Here is a 26,512-nt window from a genome sequence, read left to right as displayed (position 1 = left end):
GGGCCCCTCACGGAGCTCACGTCTAAGAACCACCCAAAAAGAGTCAACTGGACTCCCGACTGTCAAGCAGCCTTCGAGACGCTGAAGGCCGCCATGTGCACCGCTCCTGTGCTCCAGGCCCCCGACTACAGCCGCGAGTTCATCGTGCAGACCGATGCCTCCGACCAGGGTATTGGGGCCGTCCTCTCCCAACTGAACCCCGAGGGAGTGGACCAACCAGTGGCCTTCATCAGCAGACGCCTACTGCCCCGAGAACAGCGCTGGAGCACCATTGAGCGAGAGGCCTTCGCGGTGGTATGGGCCCTCAAAAAGCTCCGGCCGTACCTCTTCGGAACCCATTTCCGGGTACAGACGGACCATCGGCCCCTGCAATGGCTCATGCAGATGCGGGGGGAGAACCCCAAACTATTGCGATGGTCCATCTCCCTGCAGGGGATGGACTTCACTGTGGAACATCGCCCTGGCCAAGACCACGCCAACGCGGATGGCCTGTCCCGCTTTTTCCGCCTCGACGAGGAAAGTCCCCAAGAAGATGGGTGACTCTCCCCGCCTTCAGCTGGGGGGGACGCATGTTGGACAGGCCACATGAAGGGCTCGCTCCCTCCCCGCAGGACAGGGCCCGGGCCACCGTCAGCACCATTGCCCGGCCCAGCCGCCATCTTGGACACGGCACCACGCGGCCGCGCGGCCTCAGCCTGACCCCAACCCTGGGCCTGGCCAGGCCCCGACATCCCGGCACCACCCTCCACCCAGGAGGTGAACGGCCCACTTGGCAGGTCAATGGGAGTACGAAGTGTCGATGGCTCTCCCCCGCCAGGTGCCGAGCACCCCCAGCCTCCTCGGGCGCTGGCTCCGCCCCCCTGCTGGGTGTCTGGACTCCCTCATCCCGGACCTCCCGACCTCCAAGAGCGAGGGTCCGGACATCAAAGGGCGCCAGACCTATAACTGGGGCAGCCCCAGGACAGGAAGGCAGTTGTATCCTGGAGTCGAGAGACACCGCGACGAACTCATCCTTGACGGACTGTTGGCGCTGCCACAGCCCTGCCTTGTGAACTATCGTCCTGCCTGCTGGCGCTGCCGCGGCCCTCTGTAACCTTCAGCCTCGTGGGACCTGCTGGCGCTGCCGCGGCCCGTTGTAACCTTCATCCTCGTTGGGACCTGCTGGCGCTGCCGCGGCCCGTTGCAACCTGCATCCTCGTGGGACCTGCTGGCGCTGCCGCGGCCCGTTGTAACCTCCAGCCTCGTGGGACCTGCTGGCGCTGCCGCGACCCGTTGTAACCTTCATCCTCGTTGGGACCTGCTGGCGCTGCCGCGGCCCGTTGCCACCTACGACCTCTTCGGGACCTGCCGGCGCTGCCGCGGTCTGACCCATCCGAACACCGAGCTCGAGGATTGTGAGCTATCACCGTTACACACCCGTACCCGTGGGTACCAAGACTGTCCCGCTACCCCCTTCCCTTACTAGAGACTAGAATTGAGAGGATCATCGTGTCCTGATCGCCTTGTATCGTACCACACTACTACCCGAAGTGCCTTTAAAAGGTTTTACCCTAATCTTTGTGTGGTGTCCATCTGTGGGGGGGAAGTTACCTGTCTGTGCGATCACTGTGCTCGGCCGGCCCTCCCGGTCCCCGTCTAACACCAGTCAACAGATCAGGGCTTAATCCATCACCGTTTTTTAGCTCACTGCACCATCCCAGTTCAGAACCTGGCTATATGCAAATTAGTCTGTCCCTGGCCCAGTGCATCATGGGAACAGGGCAGACCAAACTACCAAGCCAATTCTTCACTGGAAAGGAAACAAGCTTCCGGGGACCGGTTTCTGGCATTACAGCCGTCTTCGGCCCGGCTTGCTTGAATCCTGATGGAGCAGTGAGCAAGGGACTCATGTCTGAGTATACCCTTCCACGCTTATGGTGGACAAAATGATTCAGAAAAGGGGGTGGTGATGAACAGAGTGTCTGAATTAAGCAGACCACTCTTACCCAGTCCAAAGATCAGGGCTTGATCCATCACCGTTATTTAGCTCACTGCCCCATCCCAGCTCAGAACCTGGCTATATGCAAATTAGTCTGTCCCTGGCCCAGTGCATCATGGGAACAGGGCAGACCAAACTACCAAGCCAATTCTTCACCAGAAAGGAGACAAACTTCCGGGGACCGGTTTCTGCCATTTCAGGCGTCGTCGGCTCGGCTTGCTTGAATCCTGATGGAGCAGTGAGCAAGGGACTCATGTCTGAGTATACCCTTCCACGCTTATGGTGGACAAAATGATTCAGAAAAGGGGGTGGTGATGAACAGAGTGTCTGAATTAAGCAGACCACTCTTACCCAGTCCAAAGATCAGGGCTTGATCCATCACCGTTATTTAGCTCACTGCCCCATCCCAGCTCAGAACCTGGCTATATGCAAATTAGTCTGTCCCTGGCCCAGTGCATCATGGGAACAGGGCAGACCAAACTACCAAGCCAATTCTTCACCAGAAAGGAGACAAGCTTCCGGGGACCGGTTTCTGCCATTTCAGGCGTCGTCGGCCCGGCACTAGGCCAGGGACAGACTAATTTGCATATAGCCAGGTTCTGAACTGGGATGGTGCAGTGAGCTAAAATACGGTGATGGATCAAGCCCTGATCTGTTGACTGGGTAGGAGTGTTCTGATTAACTCAGATACTCTGTCCATCACCACCCCCCTTTTTGAATCATTTTGGCCACCACAAGCGTGGAAGGGTATGCTCAGATGTGAGTCCCTTGCTCACTGCACCATCAGGATTCAAGCAAGCCGGGCCGAAGACGGCTGTAATGCCAGAAACCGGTCCCCGGAAGCTTGTTTCCTTTCCAGTAAAGAATTGGCTTGGTAGTTTGGTCTGCCCTGTTCCCATGATGCACTGGGCCAGGGACAGACTAATTTGCATATAGCCAGGTTCTGAACTGGGATGGTGCAGTGAGCTAAAAACGGTGATGGATCAAGCCCTGATCTGTTGACTGGGTAGGAGTGTTCTGATTAACTCAGATACTCTGTCCATCACCACCCCCCTTTTTGAATCATTTTGGCCACCACAAGCGTGGAAGGGTATGCTCAGATGTGAGTCCCTTGCTCACTGCACCATCAGGATTCAAGCAAGCCGGGCCGAAGACGGCTGTAATGCCAGAAACCGGTCCCCGGAAGCTTGTTTCCTTTCCAGTAAAGAATTGGCTTGGTAGTTTGGTCTGCCCTGTTCCCATGATGCACTGGGCCAGGGACAGACTAATTTGCATATAGCCAGGTTCTGAACTGGGATGGTGCAGTGAGCTAAAAAACGGTGATGGATCAAGCCCTGATCTGTTGACTGGGTAGGAGTGTTCTGATTAACTCAGATACTCTGTCCATCACCACCCCCCTTTTTGAATCATTTTGGCCACCACAAGCATGGAAGGGTATGCTCAGATGTGAGTCCCTTGCTCACTGCACCATCAGGATTCAAGCAAGCCGGGCCGAAGACGGCTGTAATGCCAGAAACCGGTCCCCGGAAGCTTGTTTCCTTTCCAGTAAAGAATTGGCTTGGTAGTTTGGTCTGCCCTGTTCCCATGATGCACTGGGCCAGGGACAGACTAATTTGCATATAGCCAGGTTCTGAACTGGGATGGTGCAGTGAGCTAAAAAACGGTGATGGATCAAGCCCTGATCTGTTGACTGGGTAGGAGTATTCTGATTAACTCAGATACTCTGTCCATCACCCCCCTTTTTGAATCATTTTGGCCACCACAAGCGTGGAAGGGTATGCTCAGATGTGAGTCCCTTGCTCACTGCACCATCAGGATTCAAGCAAGTCGGGCCGAAGACGGCTGTAATGCCAGAAAGCGGTCCCCGGAAGCTTGTTTCCTTTCCAGTAAAGAATTGGCTTGGTAGTTTGGTCTGCCCTGTTCCCATGATGCACTGGGCCAGGGACAGACTAATTTGCATATAGCCAGGTTCTGAACTGGGATGGTGCAGTGAGCTAAAAAACGGTGATGGATCAAGCCCTGATCTGTTGACTGGGTAGGAGTGTTCTGATTAACTCAGATACTCTGTCCATCACCACCCCCCTTTTTGAATCATTTTGGCCACCACAAGCGTGGAAGGGTATGCTCAGATGTGAGTCCCTTGCTCACTGCACCATCAGGATTCAAGCAAGCCGGGCCGAAGACGGCTGTAATGCCAGAAACCGGTCCCCGGAAGCTTGTTTCCTTTCCAGTAAAGAATTGGCTTGGTAGTTTGGTCTGCCCTGTTCCCATGATGCACTGGGCCAGGGACAGACTAATTTGCATATAGCCAGGTTCTGAACTGGGATGGTGCAGTGAGCTAAAAAACGGTGATGGATCAAGCCCTGATCTGTTGACTGGGTAGGAGTGTTCTGATTAACTCAGATACTCTGTCCATCACCACCCCCCTTTTTGAATCATGCTGGGCTCCTGCATTTCTTTCTCCTTCCGTGGCAAACCCTATTCTACCTAAATGCTATTCTTCTTTTCTGAGTCAAAATCCATGTGAAAAAAAGGGGGGGGGATTGTCGGATAATCGAGGGAAGAGAGGGCGGAGTGGGATCAGATCTTTGAGACAAACCAAGGGAGCAAAGGATAACGAGCAGGCAGGCCCATCAATCGGGCTCAAAGGGGCGGGGACTTCTGGCACGCGTGGGTCAGCAAGCAGAGGGCTTCAAGCAGCCTTTCATTTTCCGTGTTTGAGAGTGGTGCCTCGTCCCGCGTCTCGTTGCTCTGCGGCTCCACCTTTGGTCGAGGTCACATGTGCTTCATGATCTGCGGCTAGGCTGTGCGTCATGTCCGGCCCCTCTCCTCCGGTGATTGTGTATCTTTGAAGGGGTACAAAACAAGCTTTAGAGAACTGGCAGGAGAAGACATTTATACATTTCAATTCCGCCCCCAATCTTAAGTAATTGGGGGGTACGTTCATCGGTCACGATCAGAAGTTATCACTATGGAGTATGTATGCGGGCATTTCTACTGAGTTTGTACCAAGTCTATTTGGCGTTCATTCATGATGTATATGGAGAGAAGTCAGACTCCTATCAACTGCGTATTCCATCAAACTCGAAATCGGATCCTTCGGTAGAGACTCGTCTTTCTAACCCAAGCCCTGGCAGTCTTCTATCATCATGAGAGAGGGACAGAGGCTAAACATTCTTTTCTCGGGGAGCAACGGTTAATCAGGGTCATCAGTTATACTTCGGGATATGGAGCTGGGGTCAATCGGGAGAAACGAGGACGCTTTGGACATCCGTACTTGGGTGCAAAGAGGTGGGGCAATCTGGGCATTGGGGATTGTGTTTCTAACGAACTGAGAACAGAAGGCCATTGACATATAGTCCCCCGATAAAAAGGGCCAGATTAGGGGACATCAGTCGTCTTACCTGTCCTTTCCTTCTTAGCCAATTCAAGTTCCATCATTTTACAGAAAGGAGAGGTAGTAATATGGCAAATTACAATTGTTTTATTTTCTGTCAATTTTGCCGAACACGTTTGTGTTAAAAAAAAACAATTAGGCTTGTGCCGGCGGGGCACAACGTTACCACACAAAGGAACAGGGAACAGGGGGACCCTCAGAGAGAGAGAGTCGTCCGCATTTTAAACGAGCTATTCGGTACACGTATGACATGGAGAGAGAGAAAGAGAGAGAGAGAAACGTGTACAATAATAGGCCATTTAGTGCGCACAGAACAGCAGGGGTCAAGTTATATAGAAACACAGGCTGAGGGACGACGTAGATCCATACATTACGTACACATGAATTCAGGCGGGGGGTAGTACATGCATTATATACAAGAATCCAAGACAAAACATAGAACAGTACTTGGCCAAAAGATTTCTTCCTGCATGCTGCGCATCCTTAGTATCCTACTTAATTTATCTGGCTGCCTTTGCTGGTGGCCTTGGTTTGCAAATACTTACACCTTTGTCAATTGTTCGGGAACTAACCTGGTCGGGCTAATACTCACGGTGGGATCTTCAAATCATTTTTAGCGAATGGGTATCCAGGCTGAGGCAACGGAGGGTGTCAGTCGGAAGAACTATGGGCAGCTTTGAGTTTCATGTCTATGAGGGTGCAAGAAGGAGGTGGTAAATCTTAAACATTGACAATATTCTTAGTCTTCTAGGAGGAGGGTGCTTGGGTAAACCTCACCCCGGAATATTCCTGAACCTTTCCCTATTTAGTTACCGTATGAATTTACTCCTGGGTGCACGTCATTCTTGGTTGCATTATTTGGGGTGCCGGTTGGAGTCATATTTTGTCATACTGCAATAACCCGCCAAGTTTCTGCTTCAAGCCACCCTCCCAGTCGCTGGGTTCAGAGAGAGAGAGACAGTCGTTTCTAAGTAAGGGAGTGCTATATCTTTGTTTGTTCGTCGTGTATAGGCACCATGTTCAGACCCCTTTTCCCCATTCCATCGGCCGTTCGATCATCACTTAAGTCATACATAAAACATTTCTCTTATCAATCCAAACGTGTGCAACGTGTATTCAGTCGAGCTATACACATCAGGGCATACACGCGTGCATTCATATCACACAAATTCGTCACGTTCTCAGGGGCAGTCCCCATAGACAATATACAATTTTTCCGTGCGGAACCATGGCATGTTGCTTAGGTCTTCTCCATACTCTAGTCGACGTTCCGATGTGACCTGCAGAAGAGAGGGGAAAAAGGAAGGGGTGGGGGCCGCGTTTTAAAACACATCAGCGCGCATAAACCCGAAAATGCTTTTACTTACCACATACTCGACCTATCTCCGCGGGATGCAGTCCCTTTTATCTCGGCGTTTAAGCCCAGAGGGACCGGTAGTGCGGGAGAGATAATCATTGATGGACTGTGTATTGCATAGATCGCCCAAGGGTGGTATAACGGATCGTGGGTAGGGAAGGGTCAAAACAAAGGGCAGTCAGTGTAAAGTGGGGGGTGAACTCGTGCTCTCCTTCGAGGAGGAGGGGTGGTCTACAGTGGTACAGGGTTGTTTTTGTTCATCAGGCACGGAAACTAGAGGGGCTAGGTGACATTCCTTCGGAGTGGCTATGGGGCATCTGAAACAATTTCCCTGATACATGTGGCACATAAAGTAAAGGCTAAATACCGGAACCTTTAATGATTGCTTTACGTCGCACAAAAATATATATATATATATATAAAAACACACACACATACAACAAACCTGGACCATTCACATTTGCAATATTTCTGTGTACTTTGCTTTTTAACCTTTAAGTAATCGAGTTGCTTCATTTCACCTGTATTTTACTTATATCGGAAACAGTGGCCATTTATTCGAAACTTACCAATCTAAGCGCTACAACTATGTTTGCTTTTCAAAAAACCTTTATTTAAAAATGTTGGCGCACAAATACGGGTCTACAACCACGTGGGCCAGCCACGGAGCAGACTGGAACTGTACATGAGGGGATATTTATATGAGGAAAACGTAACGGAGTCGGTGGTCGTTAATTTCATAAAGGTGCGACAAGTGCAATAGAAATCATATAGAAAATTCATTGTGGGCAAGTACCATAAGTGTCGAAAATTCGAACTTTCAATAATACGGTAAACAGTGACGCGTCAGAACTTAATATCAATTCATTGTCCGAATGTTCGATCAGTACCCATCCTCTCCCACCACGCGCTTCAAACATTGCATACATATCTCATGATATCAAGGCTGAGCAACCGGAACACAACAGGGAGTTGCGAGTTTCATTTGTACCGGCGCCATTTTGGGTGAGGTCGGGCAGGTCCAAGTATAGTCAAAATGTCTCCACCAACTCGTGGTTGGACCAGAGCCCCTTTCGGCCGTCCAAAAGTTTCGTTAAAGAGCAACAGAAGGGGTCGTCGATAAGAACCATCAGCACAAGGGGGGAGGGAGGTAGCAATCTTTCCTACCGGGTCATACTGGCGTTCCACCGGAACTGATCAAATTGGTAGTCGGCAGGATTTCGGTCATTCAAACTGAGGCTGGCGCCAGCATGAGAGCGCCAATGTCTCGCGGCTACATCTTGGTCGTTCCGCGGGCAATCATGGCAGTCATTCCCCATCGGGGGGGCCCGCGGGGGTCGGGGGCCCCTGCGGCTCTCATAGAATCTTCAAAGTTGAGGAGAACGCTTCTGGACGGGGAACTCATTTTGTAGCTGGCAAGCGACCAGGTCATCTTTGCATGCCAGGCCCAATCCTGCAGAGTCGACCGTCATGTTACGAGTTCCGCGGCAATCAGCAGTCACTGGCTCGCAAGAGCAGACGGACTCCAGCCTGTCGGGCGTGGTGTTGCGCCGCAAGAGTGGACGAACCCTTGTCGGGTGAGTGGAGCGTTGGGGGTGCAGCTGAGGGGCCTCCACCTGGGGAGGTGGGAGAGGCTTCGTCCGTGCCGCCTCTCCCTCCCAGTGCACCCCACGCCGTCTCCCGGCGCTGACTTTCGTGATGGCCGGACCAGGCGATGAGAGAGGGGGGGGGGGTCGGAGGCATAAGCAAGACATCCCCCCCCCCGTGGCCTGCAAGGCGCCAGAAGAGGAGGATGGGAATACCAGTACATTCCGGGCCATCCATCCACGACTTCTCCGGCCGCTGACATTCGTGGTGGCCGGACCAGGTGATGAAAGAGGGGGGGGGGGGTCGGAGGCATAAGCAAGACATCCCCCCCCGTGGCCTGCAAGGCGCTAGAAGAAGAGGATGGGAAGACCAGTACATCCCGGGCCATCCACCACTTCTCCTCTCCGGCCGATGGCGGCCAGCCGGGCCCCGCCCTGCACGTGTCGAGGCCTCGTCTTCCGGATGGGCGTGACCGTGGACCTGTTGCACTTCGGGAGCTTCCGGAATGGGGGTAGGTCGCTGCTGACTTGTATCTGTCTTATGTTACCGTTATTGGGCGTGGCGGGCGGTGGGACAGATATGTTCGGAGCAGTGAGGGGCGGCGGAGACTAGCTACCTCGTGGCTGCCGCGATGTCAAGCTTGGCTTCTCTCACCACTTTCATGTTTCTTATTGCGGGCTATTTCTAACGTTTCTTATTTCTAGCGAAGTCAAAAAAAAACTCATCAGTGGCCTACTGATTTTGCTCGATTTTCTTTTTCCTTCCTTTTCTAGTGTGTTTTTGCGCTAAAGTTTCTGTTAACAGGATACGGTGATTACTTCATATTTTACATATGTCCTTTTTATTAGGGGCGCCCGCCGGTTGAGCCGGATGGTCTACCTCTAATAAATGGTCCGGGTGGAACTAGTTTACCAATCAGTGGGGAGTAGATAGGCATGACAGATTACAACGGGGGACAAAGGTCCGCATTACCTACCCTTCACTACTTGCAAAGACTAGACAGAATATTTCTATTCCACGTTATTTGCAACCAGAGAATACCTCAAAAGAACTATTCCTTGAACAATAAATGTCCAGACAATCAATCAATCAGTGGGGAGAAAAACAGGCATGACGGATTACAACGGGGGACAAAAGTCCGCATTACCTATCCTTCGCTATCTGCAAAGGGAGACAGAATATTCCTATTCTTCTCTGTTTGTAGACAGGGAATATCTCAAAAGAGCGATAATCGATACAAATCGATAACAAACAATCAGGGGGAAAAAGGTAGGCATGACGGATTACAATGGGGACAAAAGTCTGCATTACCTACCCTTCACTATCTGCAAAGGGAGACAGAATATTCCTATTCTTCCCCGTTTGTACACAGCGAATGTCTCAAAGAGCAACAGAGCAACCAATCAATCAGTGGGGAGAAAAATAGGCATGACGGATTACAACGGGGGACAAAAGTCCGCATTACCTATCCTTCACTATTTGCAAAGAGAGAGGAACGTTCCTATTCGTCGCTGTTTGCAAACAGAGAATGTCTCAAAGAGAACCAATACTTCAAGTAGCAACCAAGGCTAAATGAAACAATCAATGAACAATACCAGTATTTAAATACCGATTCCACTATAAACAATCAATCAGACGTAAAGACGTCCTACTTAACCTTACCCGGACCGGACCGTGTGGACAGTTCTTCGCCTTCCCTTGCCAGCGCCCGATCGTTCTCTTACTCCATGTTTTTACCGCAGCATTCCTGTGGGATCCCAGTCAGGACAGTAGGTCGCTTGAGAGAGGTCCGTTCGGAATCGGTGAAGTTCATTCAATCGGCTGCCGGACGAGGGCCCTCTCAAGGCAGGTATACTCCAATCGTTCAGATGTTCACCCCATCGTCTGGACCTCTCTTACCGGACCTTATGTCGCTGATGGGCCCCGCGTTGGGACGCCAATTGAGGAAAAACAGCCCAAATTACAACCGATGCCCAGGCTGCTAGCATAAGACGCCTCTTAGTTCCCATCTTGAACAGTTACCAAATAAAGAGACGGGCGCTGGAAGCGGGAGTGCAAGAACAGGTTTTTATTTCTCATGAGGAGAGCCTGTCATTTCGGACACACGCACAATGTCTTCAAGAGGTGCTCTAACAAGTTTCTCTGAGGCTCTGTCTTTTATACACAGGTTTATGATGTACAAACATTCCTTATTGCAATAAAGGCACTTTGAAGTACGAAAAGGCATGTTTGGAATCCCAGCTTCAGGCCTATTCCCATACCAGTCGTTCAGATGTCGTTTCCCCTCCCAAATGTAACATGTGATTGTAATCTTACAGCCGGACATTCCAACAGGACACGAGGGCAAGAGGGGGTGGTCAGATCTAAGGTTGGGCAGGCGATGAGATCGGGCACTTCGGTTGGTGTATCACGCTTTGCTATGCGGGGCCGGGGGGGGTACATCCACGAGGCTTTGTTTTATGACTTGGGACCGGGTCGAGAGGCCAGGTGTAGCCGGGGGGGGGGTCATCAGAAGAGGGGAAGGGTGTTCCTGGGAGGAATGCAGGGGGTGTCGGTTAGGCAGGGGTGTCACTTTTAGAGCGGGGTCGCGCAGAGGGAGAGGGTTTTATGGTCTATGCATGAGAGACCGGGGGTTGTCGGGGATGCTTGCGAGGCTGGGGAGTGAGGGGGAGAGAGAGACGCTGGCTATCGGGAGTGGGCAGAGAGGCCTTGGTGCCTAAAAATGGCTGTCGTATACGTGCGTGCATGGGCCTGTACTGGCGAGATGATGCGGGCAATGCTTCGCGGTATTCGTTCTGCTTACAGCGAGGGGTATGGTGAACACAAATGAACGCCGCTTATGTACATATACATTGTCATTTTCCACAATGAAAGATCCCTTCGAACCGATTCACCGGGCAGACATGAAATTTCTTTCATGGAAATTTGCTCTCCTTCTTGCCCTCACATCAGCAAGACGCATTGGGGAATTGCAGGCTCTCACAATTCAGGAACCTTTTCTCCAGTTCAAAAGAAATACCATGATTTTAAGAACTAATCCGAAGTTCATACCTAAAGTGCCTTCGGACTTTCACTTAAACGAACCTGTGATTCTCAAGTCTTTCTTTCCTCAACTTTCAACACCAGCGGAGAGGTCACTCCATACTCTGGATGTGCAGCGGTGCTTGAAATTTTATCTGGATCGCACCAAAGAGTTTCGTAAGTCTTCACAGTTATTCATTGCTTTTGGTGGTCTACGCAAAGGCCTTCCACTTTCGAAGCAAAGTTTTGCAAGATGGATCTCCAGTGCCATTCTATATTGCCATTCAACAGCGGGTAAGCCACTGGACAGCAGGATCAGGGCACACTCCACAAGATCTGTGGCTTCATCTACAGCTCTCTTCGCAGGAATGCACATCAGAGACATTTGCAGAGCAGCAACTTGGAGCAGCGTACACACCTTTACGAAGCATTACTGCTTGGAAACCTTGACGCAAGAAGACACGGCTGTGGGCCGGGCAGTCCTGAGGAACCTCTTCCACTGATTGGTGAGCTCTCCTTACTATCCCTCCTTCCTATTTCTGCACATTTTGTATCTAATGTTGCTACTAATGGCTATTCTAATGTGTATTTACTTCTTTTCTTATGAGAGTATGCATACTGAGATGTTTTTGTATTTACGCCACAAAATTTGCTTTATTGCTACTGCTAGCTACTCTGATACAAAAGCATGGGAATCTATGAAAGTTCCAATACTGGGGCAAGAAAACAAGTTACTTCCCTGTAACTTTGGTTCCCCAGTATTGGTAACTTTCCCATGCGCCCATTCTCCTCCCAGAGGAAAGCTCAGCCTTCAGCAGATGTTGTTACTGTTACGGCTATGAAAATCTGAGGCTCTGAGGTTCCTTCAGGAGGTTTCTAAGGGATGAGGCTCTTCTGATTGGCTGGTGCTTAGTTTGGTCTCTATTACAAAAAGAGGCGGATATGCTATAAAAGGGAATGAGGCCTAGACCTTTTTCTTTCTCTTTTGTACCTACTGTCACGCGCCGGTTGTCACGCTAGCTGCGTGAGATTTAGCCGAGAAACATGGGAAAGACTACATTTCCCATGTTCCTCGGGTTCCGTACGTAGGGCGTAGGCGGCGTGTCACGTGATGCCGTGATGACGCATACGGAAATCACAAAAGACGGCAAACCAGCCGACTACGCTGCCGATAATTAAGTGTGTAACCCGTAGGACGCGGTTACGAAGTCTCCTGAGTCGGACCACCGGAATTCGCCCAACGTTTCCTAGAGGATTACTTTGCTGTATCTGCTGACCGGGGAAGCTCGGACCCTCTTTCCTTCCGGACACCAGGGAATTCAGGTATCGGGGCGGCTTAACTCTCCTCTGTTGGCTGAGACGCTATTTTCCGGCGTACTCGTGCAGAGGAGGAGTGCGCACTAGAGGCGCTTGGGAGGTGCAACCTCTCTGCTGGTTGAGACCGGCTGGTCTCTTGCAGGGCGGTATATACCCCCGCGAAAGGTGCCCGCTAGTTTACCACAGCTTCTTCGTGACTGTATTCGTTTGGTTGCTAGTACTCCTAAGACATTATTAGGCTTACTTTCTTTCTTTTGGATTGGTTACTGCTGGGGAACAAAACATTCGTTTTCTCATATGTACAAAACTAACTGTGCTTATGCATACAGGTGTGATGGTTATGTCATAAAGAGAGTGAATTAACTGTCTGAGATTGGCAGCAACCACCGTAGCCTGAAACTGACACTGTTATCTGTAGATATATGTACTTGAGATTTCTGAGAAGAAAAGAGGCCCGATTCCCATCCAATATTGCCTTCTCTCTCTTCTACTTCATTCTACGCAGTGTTCCGTTTTCTTTACCAGGTATGAGAATAGCCCAGAGAGACGAAGGGTGGGAATAGGCAGAATAGGAGAGTGCAGGATCTGATCTTTGTTGTTGTTTTGTCGCCCTTGCAGGTCTCCATCCCCCGCAGTCCCTTCCCTTCTTTTTCCCCCCGCTCAATCAAAAGTCTGTGCTTACTGCAAACCGGACTTGGGTCGATTCAGAGGTGGGCCCCCATAGAGCATCACACAACCCTGAGGATCCGGATTCGGGCAAAGCTTGATTGCTTTATAAACCAGTCCAGCCTTGAACATAAGGATATTGAAAGAAAATTACAACTCGTAAGCTGCCTATTTCCTTGGGACCTACCCCATCATCTTGCATTCATCTTCCTCAAGCTCCCAACCATGATTTGAAAGAGAGATTCCACATATGGCCTCAGCCAACTTAGAATCTGTGGCATGACTATGTTTTCAAACTCTTATGTGGCCGTGGTGATGCCAGTGCACTAACTACTAAAAAACAAATAAATTAATAAATATCGGGAGACCTCAACAACACAGGTATTACTCTGCAGGGGCATGGACAGCCTCACTCGGCTTATGCAATGCACATGGTCACCTTCTGTGGAAGACAGGTGTCAAGTGTTTGCACATTGTTTGCCTAGATGCTCATTATACCATTATGAGCCAAGGCACCCCATTATTTGATACAAATTACACTTCTTTTATTACATTTATGCAGATCATCGTGTAACAATATATGATGCATTTTTATATATCATGATAGTATGCTTTTCATTCACATATTTATATAACATATAGGGGCTTATTACGACCAACATCGTCAGTTTCAATTCCAACTGGCTGATTTTGATTCAGCCGGTCGGAATTGAAACCAGCCGGTCATTCCGGCTGCCTTCCGTTGGGCTCAAGTAGCCCGTCGACCAGTCGGAACTGGCTGATAATCTAAATCGACGGCAGTTTACGCCATCCGAATTATGATGCACGGTTTCCGGCAGGGTTTCCATGCCGTCCTTTCCGACATGGAAACCCTGTCGGAAAGCATGCCTAGGGGCCCCCTTTCCTTTGCGACCTCCGATTGGTGCCCGAGGTGGCACCTACGTGCCCCTCTGTTAATTAATGCACCCTGTGGCAGGCACCTTTAGGTGCCTGTCCCGGGGTGCAGGGATTAACACCAGCTCACATTCCCCATTGGAGCATGTACTATTGCAGGTGTATAGCCGCAACACATTCTCCCATAGGGAAATGTCGGAATGCGACTGCACCATGTGAGGTCGCATCATAATGAGGTCGGTCGATCTTGTTTCGGAGACGGTCCGCCCAACATCGTAATAGACTCCATAGTGTATTACTTTAGGCCTGGTGGTCTCCTATATAGACAATTATAGGTAAGAATTCCCAGGAAATTCTTCTCATGCTACTCACATAAACACTTTCTTACAACCGCTCTGTGAAACAGTACAGATATGGCATGTTGAGGTTTCTGAGGCAGAGCCTGCTAGATTCTAGGGAGCGTGTTCCTCCTCCATCACCAAGTATAGTAGCCAATTACAAGCTGGATTCTCACAAACAGAGCCTGGCCTTGTGGTCACAGAGCATCTTGCCCAAACTGAATAGGTATGTGATTATGATGTTCTGCACCCCTCTTGATGGCAGACTTTTCAGTGTCAATTTACAATCCATTAGCAAAGACTATGTAGGAAAGGCAATTCTGTAGAATAAAATGTTGGTTATTTTCATATCGTTTACTTTCTGTTCATTTATCGTCACCAACAATCTTGTGATATTTGCACTTCATGTCTGCATATATTCTGCTCTGCACTAACTTGGCTTCTAATAAAGACATCTAAAACACTGGTCGAGATATCTGTTATGTGCTCACTATGGGGAAAAGGTGAGGGAACTTAAGAAAGTACCCGTGCCTCTGGCCTATCAGTTTTCCCCACACCAGATGGTACGGTGGTATATCTAAACTGCCTGGGAGCCAAGAAAAACGTACCATGTGGTTTCTCCATCACTTATTGTCAAGAGAATTATAGTCTTTATTGATTTTTTTTGTTTTTGTGGCAGATTGCAAGCACATCTCGATGAGCAATCATTGGTGATACACACCACTACCCCTGGCAATGACGTAAAGCCACGTATGAGCTAGTGGTTGCAGCCAGGAGCCCACTGTCACTTATTTATGGTGACCACCACGTATTTTCCCTCAACAAACTTTGATCCAGATCAAGAGAGAGAAAAACACAATGGGAGGACGAAGTAGGAAGAAAAAGATGGAAAATGGAGAACGCCGGGATTAAAAGGAAGCTGCAGGAGTGAAATAAAGAGGCTGGGAGTGTCTGGTCCTGGGTTAAAGAGGCATGAGGTGGAATCAGGACCATGGAGCCTTGGCACATCTACTTTCGAAAGTGCCGGTCGTGGACGTCTGAACAAAACTTTGGGCCCTGCACTCATTTTATTTACAAATGAAATGCGGTACAAAGCAGATTGTCTTCTCTCCTGTCGGTTTAACAGGGAAAAGGAATTCATAACTTAATTGAATAACCTTGAAGGATCAAGCGAGTCAGGTGCTGAAAGGCCCAGCAAATCGGGGATTCGGAAAATTGTGTGGTGTGCGATATACTACAATTAGCACACAAACACACACGCTTCGTGACATATGAGCATTGCTGCCACATTTCTTAGAATGATTCAGAAAAGGGGGTGGTGATGAACTGGGTAAGAGTGGTCTGCTTAATTCAGACACTTTGTTCATCACCACCCCTTTTCTGAAACATTTCTTAGAATGGCATGATTTTTGGAATTAACCTGAAGGGATATAATTATGCAGCTGGAAGGGTACTACCATTAGGCTTGTACAAGGCCTCCATCAGTTTAATCTGTAAAGCTATCGTCAGACTGAAAGACATATGAGAAACCGTTCTTGTGCAGTCAATCCATGCTGTGCAGTGGCAGAAAATACAAAGCATGCACAGGGGTGTTTCTCAGAATGCACGTTTTAAATGCATACATTATAAATTTGGGCAGAGAGCCCTTTTATTGCCATAGCTTCTGCCCCAAGTGACTCTGAGGGGCAGACTTGCATGTCTATGTAAAGGTAAATCAGTGCTAAACAGTCAGTAGACTAGTGGATTCGATACCTCATGTAGGTGGGAATTGTGGAGAGTGATTACAGGCCAGGGTGTCGGAGGCAAAGCAGGAAGGGAAAGAGCGAATATCTGGGAAGTCACAATTCAAACGAATAGATTTCCGATCTAGAGATCCTCCTCCATGACCACTGATGTAGATATTGTATGCATTAATGCCATTTATTGTTGGTATTCACAGCTAATCTAATTACACCTGCATTGACCTCTGCCTCTAAATGTATGTTACTATTCTGCTACATTTTTCTGAAGGCCGATATTTACCCTTTCTAGTTAGTTGTAGGAGTCGTAGCAGTGATTGAACCTCTGCCAATTGTTATTTCCTGAACCACAGCTGAGACACTTATGGAACTGCTTATTAAAGGGTATTTTGGCATATTTCTTCTACTTTAGCCAATAGCTATACCCGTATCTGTGTTTTAAAAAGTCAGTTAAACAAAGATACTCAAATATGTTTGACCAAACATGAATGTTTGAATTTTGTGGGCTTTTCAGTTGAATATCATCTGGTAGCTCCAATTCCTTCGAACCAGCTGTAATAATGTGATCACTTGCCTTTCGTAGCCTTGATTTATGACTCATGATTGCTTCTTGCATGCACAGTGTGTGCAACCTGATTACTTGTTCTAAGTGGGCACTCTACATACTCCATATTTCTCCTATCAGAATTGTCAATGGTTTAGTATCGGATCTCAAGTGAAGGGGAAATCCTTCTTTTAGATATAGTGCCCTCACACACCCTTGCGAGCGTCATGCTTCATCATCAGGCATTGCTACTCATGGGGGTGGCACTGCTGTCCCCCACGGGCCCTGCGAGAGGGCTCTTTGTCGGAGATCTTTTACGGAGATGCCTCAGTTGTGCATGCAGGTGTGTGGGCCTGGGAAAGTGAGTGAGTGGGTAAGTTAAAATTACCATGCGGCACCCAGAACCTAGTTTTATTCGGGGGTCCGGAAGATAAGGTTAAAAAATGGATCGGATGTAGAGCTCCTCTTGGAAACAAATGTGGAGGGAGGAATAAATGTGCTCCCGATGCTCTCAGTATCCATGGTGAGGTGTTTGAAGAAATGGGGTCAACATGTTTCGCACATCGTAATGGTCCATAAGGGATTCAGAGGTGCTTCGTCAGGATCAAAATGTGAAAAAGAATATATATATATAAATGAGAGAGTGACCAGGGATCAGGGAAAAAAAAGGGGAACCCTGATTACCTGTGTTACCTATAGTCAGGTGTAGATGTGTCTCAGCGCTAGAAGGAATGTGAACACCATGTTACTTTGCCCAACTCCCAAATTGAAAGTAGAGGGCCGCATCGGCGCTCACTGCGCTACTTGGGAGAGTATAGTTGCTCGGCCCCTTAAGTGCCCGGTACCTGCCCGTCCGTCAGAGAAACGCCGGTCTCTGATGGACGGGCAGACACATCCACACCTGACTATAGGTAACACAGGTATACAGGGTTCCCCATTTTTGGCCCTCATCCCTGGTCACTCTCTCCTTTATATATATTCTTTTTCACCTTTTGGTCCTGACGAGGCGCTCCTGGATCCCTTATGAACCATTATGATGCACAAAACATGTTGACCCCATTTCTTTCCACACACTCACACGGATACTGAGAGCAACAGGAGCACATTTATCCCTCCCTCCACATTTGTTTCCAAGAGGAGCTGTACATCGGATCCATTTTTTAACCTTATCATCCGGACTCCCGAATAAAACTAGGTTCTGGGTACCGCTTGGTAATTTTAACTCACCCACTCACTTACTTTCCCAGGCCCACACACCCGCATGCACAACTGCAGCGTCCCCTTAAAAGATCTCCGACAAAGAGCCTTCTCGTGGGGCCCGCGGGGGACAGCAGTGCCACCCCCACGAGGAGCAACGCCCGATGATGAAGCATGACATTCGCAAGGGTGTGTGAGGGCACTATATCTAAAAGGAGGAATTCCCCTTCACTCTAGACATCCCAACTACACTAGAGATAGACAACGCCTACACCTACGTGCAAACCAAAATAGGTTGCCATTCCTTTTTTTTCTTCATGAACAACTACCCCTTAGTGTATATCACGTTAATTCTTGGGAGCAATGGTACTGGACCTGTTCTCTTTCTAATAGCTCCCCGTCCCCCATCTCTACAGTGCGTTGTGTTAGTATCGGATCTCCCAACTACTTAACTCTCCTCTGTGATATCGATGCCTCATTGCACAGTCCCAAGATGTACCCTGCTTGTATCAGTGAAGATTTCTGGTGAACTACTACAGCCTCACTCGCCTGCCCTTTCCTGAACAGCATTCCTCCACCTCCCGTCTCATTGAATTACCATAGAATGTCCATGCAAATGTAGACACCACCATTTCTATGCAGCTCCAGAGGGCTTTTTATTGACAAGTTGAATCTGACCCTCGGGGTGGTGGTTGCAGAATTAGGGAGAACTAGTTGGCCTTTTTCCATACTGACATTTCATTGATATTTGCATGAGCTCACAAGGCAAACACACAATCTCTCATTTACAGCTGCTCTCCCTCCCCCAAGCAGATCCCAGGGGCATGTTCTGCACAACTGTGCTTTGCTGGCGCAGAATAGGTATAAGAATTCCTTGTGTACCAGTCATATTGATTGCTCCTCAGGAAAAATGTTCATGAATTCATTAAAGGAATATTCCACAATGTCTAGGTTACAAGACATATTGCTATGTATATGAAAACTGCAAACAGATCGCTCTCTGTCTCTTAGTCATTAAGATGTTGGACATAAGCGATGTTACAAGTTGATGTAACGTAGTTAAAGTACAAGCCTCTGAACCGCATGCACAGCACCAAAAATACTACCCGTAGACTATGCTTCAATCCAACATTCTACCAAACATGCATACAAACTGAAAAGCTAATTATTTGATAATACGGAAAGCACTTTGAGGCCAGTGCTGTGGAAGCTCTACAAGAAAAGTGAAATGTTCCTAACAGGAGATTTTTTAAACTGGTTGAGAGAGTAAAGTGACCTGTACAGACCATACTAAGAACTACGTTGTTCCTTGTCACTGTGTTATAGATATAGGAAGCCAGGCCCGTGGCAGGCTCTTTCTGGAAGGAAAACTGTCATATAGATTCAGCGAGTCAAGGGCTTTGATACAACTTATTATAAAGTAATCAAATATTAATCAAGGTTGTTAATCCAGTGGCAGCTCAAAACAGCATTGAGCCTCCCAGTCAAGCAGCAATACAACTGCAAGGAGCGTGTTTAAAGAATGTAATTTATTCCTAAAGATGCAGTTTCATAAAAGTGTCTTACAGTTTTTACTGTCCTTAAAGACATTGGTGCAAAGATTGTTAAAAGCTTAAGGGCATATTCACAAGGAGCTATCGCCGGATTAACAGCACTTTATTGCAGCCAAAGTCGTGATAAATTTACCTCCCCATTCACAAGCTGGTATTAACATCGCCACAGAGGACCCCCGCAACTATCGCTAATGAGATGCAGAGTAGGCATTCCTGTGCCAAATGCCGTGAAAACATCACACCTCAACATTCACAACGACTAGACAGATCGGCGATAAGAACACAAAACACCACGATAAGGCTTGTTAGCAGCAGGAATTTTACATCTGCTCTGACCTGGTGTAAAGTCAGACAACAGCCTACACCACAATAGGGAGCCCAGCCCAGGGAGTCATTGGAAGGGCAACAGACGCCATGGAGCCACACATCATGCAGCCCGGACACCCAAGATGGCCACAACACCGTCTCCACACTGATGACTGTGGGCTGGGTTTCCTCCAGCTCCTCCGGTGGCGCTGGACTGCCACCTCCTGTTGCCGTTGCTGCCTTCCTGTTGGCAGCGTGTTGGTGCCTGGGTTAGGTTGTCACGTCATGCCGTCGCCTATCGGCCTCCTGGATTGGCCTCCGCGGCACTCCGACTGCATTCCAGGTGGTCTGCTTGTGGTTCAGTTGGTGGTAGTGTTCTGTCACCTACGTGACGCTGATTTTGTTTTCCTGCGGTCTGCACCCCGTCTTCCTCTCCCTCTTCTCTTTGGCCTTCCCTGACCCCGTTGTTCCTTGCTGGAGTGTGTGGGGGTTGTGGGGTTCGAGTTGGCCTCTGCGCTGGGCCAGGGTGCATCCATGTTGCTACGTGCTTTGGCTTGTTTCTGGTGTATTTGTTCCAGGGTTTTTATGATGCATTGTCCCACCAGATGCGTGGGATTTGCAGGCCTGTGGCTGGTTTCTGTGACTTTTTGTACCGCGGTTGGCCTCATCACATTTTTTTTTCGCGTTCGCGTATCACATTTTTGCGGCATGGTGTTGATTTTCACGCGGACATTTGCCGTGTTATCTGGTGTCTATCGCATGCTACCACCACATTGTGAATTCCATGTTGACACAGGGTTATTTTCCCGCGATATGCTGCGATTTTGAAAGTTGCATTACGCTACTCTTGAGGTAGTTATCACACGTTCTTTAGAATATACCCCATGGTTCCTTCGTTGCATGCCTCCAATCATATACGGAAAATTTGTTCGCTTAATCAGCCTGTTTCTGCTGCACTAGGTTCCTTATAAATACGAGAAACACTGCATCTTAGTCAGACCGATCAGTGCAAAGTCTAAGTGCCTCATTGACAAGGAAAGTCCAATGACAGACAAGGTCTGTTTGTCCCAGCGCAACTTTAGGACATGTGAAGGGATTTTACAGCTAGAGTTAGTCTAGTTCTTCCATCCCTCACCAAGAAGCATTTTACAATCCCTTGTGTGATGACGGTTACAGACTTTACACTACACTGGCTTCTGTCTGGCGTCTGTTATTAAGAAATATTCAGTCGCAATGAACCTGTAAACGCAAAAAAGTTTTAAACTAATTTACAAGACTGTGCTAGTAACCTCACTCAATTTAATTTATCTTCAAAACAAATGTTTGCAAACTCAAACATTACTTGCAGAATTGAGTGGAGTTGGGGGATTTTACACTTTGCAAATAAGTACAAAGCTCCCCAACTTCCCCCGAAGCATAGTTTCACTTTATCTGACCCATTCCCTGCAGCTAGATATCCCACTCGACACAAATGAGACATCAGGTTTCTGGAACGGAGTTCCCCGCGGTAACTCAAGGCTGGCCTGGCCCTGAGTGGTTTTGGGAAAACACAATAGGTGAAAGTGGGAATCCAAACCATCTCCTTTCCCCTCTGCCAGAAGTCCTGCCCGGGGAAGTCAGCGTGGCAAGAGATGCACAAGTTGCCACTGATAACAAGGATAAGCACAGCCAAGTGGTGTCCACTGAACTTAGTTCTGGAGCGTGAATGTTCCTGCTCCAGTGCAGGCACTCTCTTTTCAACTCCTTTTTTAATCTTCACACAACGTTGGGAGGTTTGGAACAGCACAACTTTGCATGCTCCTAACGTTTACCTAGAAGACTATGGATAAGATTATTGGGTTCAAGGGATTGTATTTTGTTTGGGTGACTTCAATTTATTTCTCTCCAATTCGGACAATTTAATCCTCAATAGCGTATGTGGCACTATAATTGCATTGTGCCACATTTTCTATTCATTTTCACTTAACATGGAACCCTAACCATAAAAGGAAATCGATGGTCTCAGCTATGTGGTGTAGTTTAGGCAACTACCTAACAATCAAAATAACCCTACTTGTATACACCTCCCTCCCAAAAAGCTTAGCGACTTATAAGATTCTACCAATGTATCCATGCTATTAAGCTATGCTTAAATAAAGGAAATCCAGGGTCTTTTACAGCTTACACCTCAGCGCCACAAACATTCTAGCTAATTACTCAGAAAATAACATTCACTCTAGCAATGCTGCCACAGAATTAAGGTTTGTGGTCAACTACACCATTGCTATGTTGAATGCACTCATGAAACTACTGGCCTGTTTTGGAAAACTGAATACATTTAAAAAATGTATAGATCATTTAATAACAGCAATGGAATGTGTGGAATGGCTTGTAAGTTCTAAGATGAGCTTGGGATACCTATGACTCTGCTCAAACCCTAAGTCCTATCACTTTGGGTGCCAACGTGGTCAACACACAACTTTCTCAAGTTTGTTTTAAGCATTTTCAGTCTTCATAAACTTCTGGGAGTTTTCACATTTTAAAGTAACAAATAGCCAAAGAAAACGACAACTAATTTTAATTTGCAGGAGAAGTCGCAGGAGATGAACTCTAAGAAACACTTTGAAACGTCTCACAGAGTGAAGTTAGGCAAGATTAGAAAGTTCATGATCTATGTAAAGTTTGCAATGCTTGGTGAAGTTAGGAAACTCAGAAAAATTTGTGAAAGACACAGCTTTGTAGATTTTTGCAGGCAAAATTTGAAACTTTGACAATTCCCAAGCCACTTCAATATTTAGAATTATCCTTATTTCGTCATAGCTGTCTACAACTGGATTAGTGAACTGTTGCTAAATTGATGCACACATATGAGGCTCTGGCTTGTGCAGACTAGGCTAAAGTCGTTTTGCAGATCAGAATTATGATGACACACAATCTGTGTTCTGTGCCGGGTTCAGTACGGAAACCGCGCTAATAGAGGTGGAGGACTCAGTCAGGTTGGAGCTGGATTCAGGGGCATCACTCATGCTGGTGCTCCTGGATCTATCAGCAGCATTTGATACGGTTGACCACTCTATCCTGATCCAGCGCATCCAGAACGTGGGGATTGAGGGAACAGTTTTGCTGTGGTTTAAATCTTTTCCTAATAAGCGCACGCAGAGAGTGACGCTTTAACCACATCAATCCAGACGGAAGCTCCTATGGTGTGGGGTCCCACAAGGTTCGGCCCTAAGCCTACTGGTCTTCAACATTTATTTGGCCCCATTATTTTCACTGATTGCCCACTGGGTGGTAATGGCGATTTCCTACACTGATGATACCCATTGGTATTTCCTTTTATAGATTTGTTGAGGGCTTTTTTTGAGAATTTTAAGAGCTGCTTAACCCGTTCGGTGCTGATGACGGCTCCCGGCCGTCATGAGTTACGGTGGGCGTGTGCTGATGACGGCCGGGAGCCGTCATGACCACGCCCGCGATCAGAATGTGCCGCACAGGCGCAGAATTCCGGCCGCAGCCAGGGGTTAAAATATATAGCATAATGGATGAACAACAACAAACTCAAGCTGAATGCCGACAAAACGAAGGTGCTGTTCTTTGGTAATAGCCAACCCCCCACCGCAGACCTTTGGTGGCCGGAGGAAATGGGCTGCCGTCCCACCCCCACAGACTGCGGAAAAAACCTGGGTGTAAAATGGCAGGCAGACCTATCATTCTCGGCCCAAATTCAACAGGTGACAGGTGGATGCTTTGGCAGTTTGAGAAACCTGCGTAAAATTCTACACCTTCTGCCAGAGAACTGTCACCGGTCTGTGGTCCATGCCACAGTAAACTCTCGCCTGAATTACGCGAATGGCCTGTATTTAGGCCTCCCAGCGTGCCAGATAAAGAAATTGCAGATGGTCAGGAATGCGGCTGCGAGATTGATTAAACACGTCCCTTTCAAGCAGCATATCTCTCTGCATCTCAAGGAACTGCATTGGCTGATGGTCACCAATAGGATAAAATTTAAGGCCCTAACCCTAGCCTTTTGGGCATTCCACGGATCCTGCCCCTGCTATTTGAAGCAGAGGCTTGGCGCGTATAGGCAGTCTTGTTCACTCCTATCTGGTTCCCAGAATCTGCTATGCACCCCAGGAGTTAGGAAAGCTCGGCTAGGGGGCAGATCCTTTTCGCTCAGGGCTGCTATGCTCTGGAACGACTTTCCAAACGCTTTGCGACAAATCACCTCTGAAACCATTTTTAGGAAAGCAGTCAAAACCTGGCTTTTCAATCAGGACTAATCCCTTGGACTCTCTGTTTACTGCCTTGCACGCCACCAGTTGCTACAGTGCCGGGACACCTCTTAGGAGGTAGCTGTTTGTGCTCTGCAAATGACAGTGTTATTATTATTATTAATTAATGTGTATTGACATTGCCATTACAGGTAGTTTTCAATATATGAGTTACACCTATACATTATCTTTTAAGAACAAGTGTATTGGGATCTTGGTTACATGATCATGACTTCCAGGTTAGTGTTTCCACTGAGTGGGAGTATCATGGCCGATCACAGCAATATGATTTAGGAAAAAGTAGCAATGGGTGCCAGGTTGGTGGTTGGCCTTAAATTCTAATACAAAATAATTTTTGCTGGTTGAGACCAAAAGAGCTGTTGCCAAACTTGAGAAAGATATCAAACCATTTGGCTTGATGACATCATGGTGCAAGTCTCTAAGGACAGCAGCAGCTGTCCTTAGAGGGGCACTCAACCCAGCAAACGTGTACGCCTTGATACCACATCTAAATGTAGTCTAAGAGTGTCCTTCGTAAAGAATCAGGTATTGGAGCAATGCCTAGTCTATTGCTGCTCTATATTTTTGAGGAACCCCCAGAAAACTGTGTATAAATGATGCAAAGATGGTGGTTGCAACATTGTTTACCAGCAACACAACTCTCCTTCTCTTTATAGACTTCATTGGCTTTGGGGATATAAGAGAGGGTGACGTTCACTAGCCCGACCTCAGCCATTAAGATTGGAAAGCCAGACTTATTGGCTAAATCTCTGGTTGGGCTTTAACTTCTATTGAAAAGGGTTTATTGAGATTCTCCGGGTAAATAAGAGCACTATTGGCTGCAGAGTGCAGTAAGTGGATGGCACCAGGCTATAGAATAGGGCTCCTAACATTATTGGGAAATCTGAGAAGCATGAAACCTTCAAAAAGACTCTAGACTTAATTGTTTAACTAGTCTACCAAGGACGAAGCGTACAATCACCTGGATATCTTTTAGATGTATAGTGTTAAGCAAGAACCAATGGACTATGCTGAGTGTAGTGCTTTGTTTAAGAAAATAAAATAAAAACAGCAGATGCTGCAGGACCATAGTGTAGTCTGGATATTGCAATCGCATATTAGTGCTGAATTCAAGTTTGACATTCATTACTTGAGCATGGGCCCCAACAGTGGAGCAGCAGTGATGCCGGCGAGTACTGGGCATTTTCAGGGTTGCTTGGGGATCAACTTCGACTGCAGGCAGTGCACCATAAAATATGTACATGCATGCATCATTTAGTCGCTGTATAACAGGTGTCAGCATTGGTCTGGATTTTGTCAGGTTTACACTTATGGGAGAAACCCTCGCGTTTCTTCTGTAGGGTTTGAACTTGATCCTAAGAGACTGAGGTACCAGTAGCTGATTGAGATGATGCACTGGGTGGTGTCAGGCAAATTATTTTAAATTCAAAGACAGCATTTCAATTGACAACAAAATGTCAGTTCCGCTACAAGAAAACAACAGAATGTGAATGTAATCCACCGACGCTTGACATTTCCTGGGGTTGGCTGCCGTTGGCACTCTGATACGATGATGTTTTAACAGAGAAAGACTGATATTTCAAAAAATCTCGTATATTTCATGCTGAGCAAAATGAAAAAGCTTCGTGAACATCTACCAAGGGCCGTCCCTCTACTACTTTCGTAATGGAACCTCCTGGCACCCGCAGGGAACAAAGCTGCTACTGTCGCTGAAAGCAGCCCTAACCACTCCCGTTTAATATTGTCACATCCCAGCCGCTGGCATCCTTGTATTTTGTTCCTTAAAGCTGACCAGTAGCTTTAATTGGTCTCGATCATGCTGAGGCTTTTGCAGCCAACAATGGCAACAGCTGTAAGTCGACTCCGACAGAGCTGCTGATGGCCAAGAGCTACCGAGTGCAGTGGGTGGGCGCAGGGACCGCGATGCTTCGATTGGGTGTGCGGAGATGGGTGCAAGGGAGGCTGGGTCAGGCGTGATTGCTTGTTTCATTAGTCTCGGAACCCTCACCTTCCCAGTACACCCATCCCCCGCTGATTGACTTAAAGCGTATTGATCCCCGTTGTTCCTGGGACATTTTATTTGCCACCCCAGGGAAGGCCGACGCGCTCGCGGGGAAGCAGAACAATGAGAAAACCAAAGGTCTGCAGTTTCGCTCCCCTTGTTCTCTAGCTGCACTTTCAGAAAAGGCCAAAGCCAGCAGATTGCCCTGGGGATCTGACTCGAGCGCGACCAAAAATACATTCTACAGAGCAGGCAGTCGAGGACAGATATTATTTAGCTTTTTTTTAAATCTATAGTCATGTCTCTTCTCCACGAGGATGGGGAATTTCCACCTCCTTCCTCTCT

This window comes from Lissotriton helveticus, chromosome 12 (assembly GCF_964261635.1).
Source record: "Lissotriton helveticus chromosome 12, aLisHel1.1, whole genome shotgun sequence".
Classification (NCBI taxonomy): domain Eukaryota; kingdom Metazoa; phylum Chordata; class Amphibia; order Caudata; family Salamandridae; genus Lissotriton; species Lissotriton helveticus.
Note: the sequence above shows the minus strand (reverse complement) of the source record.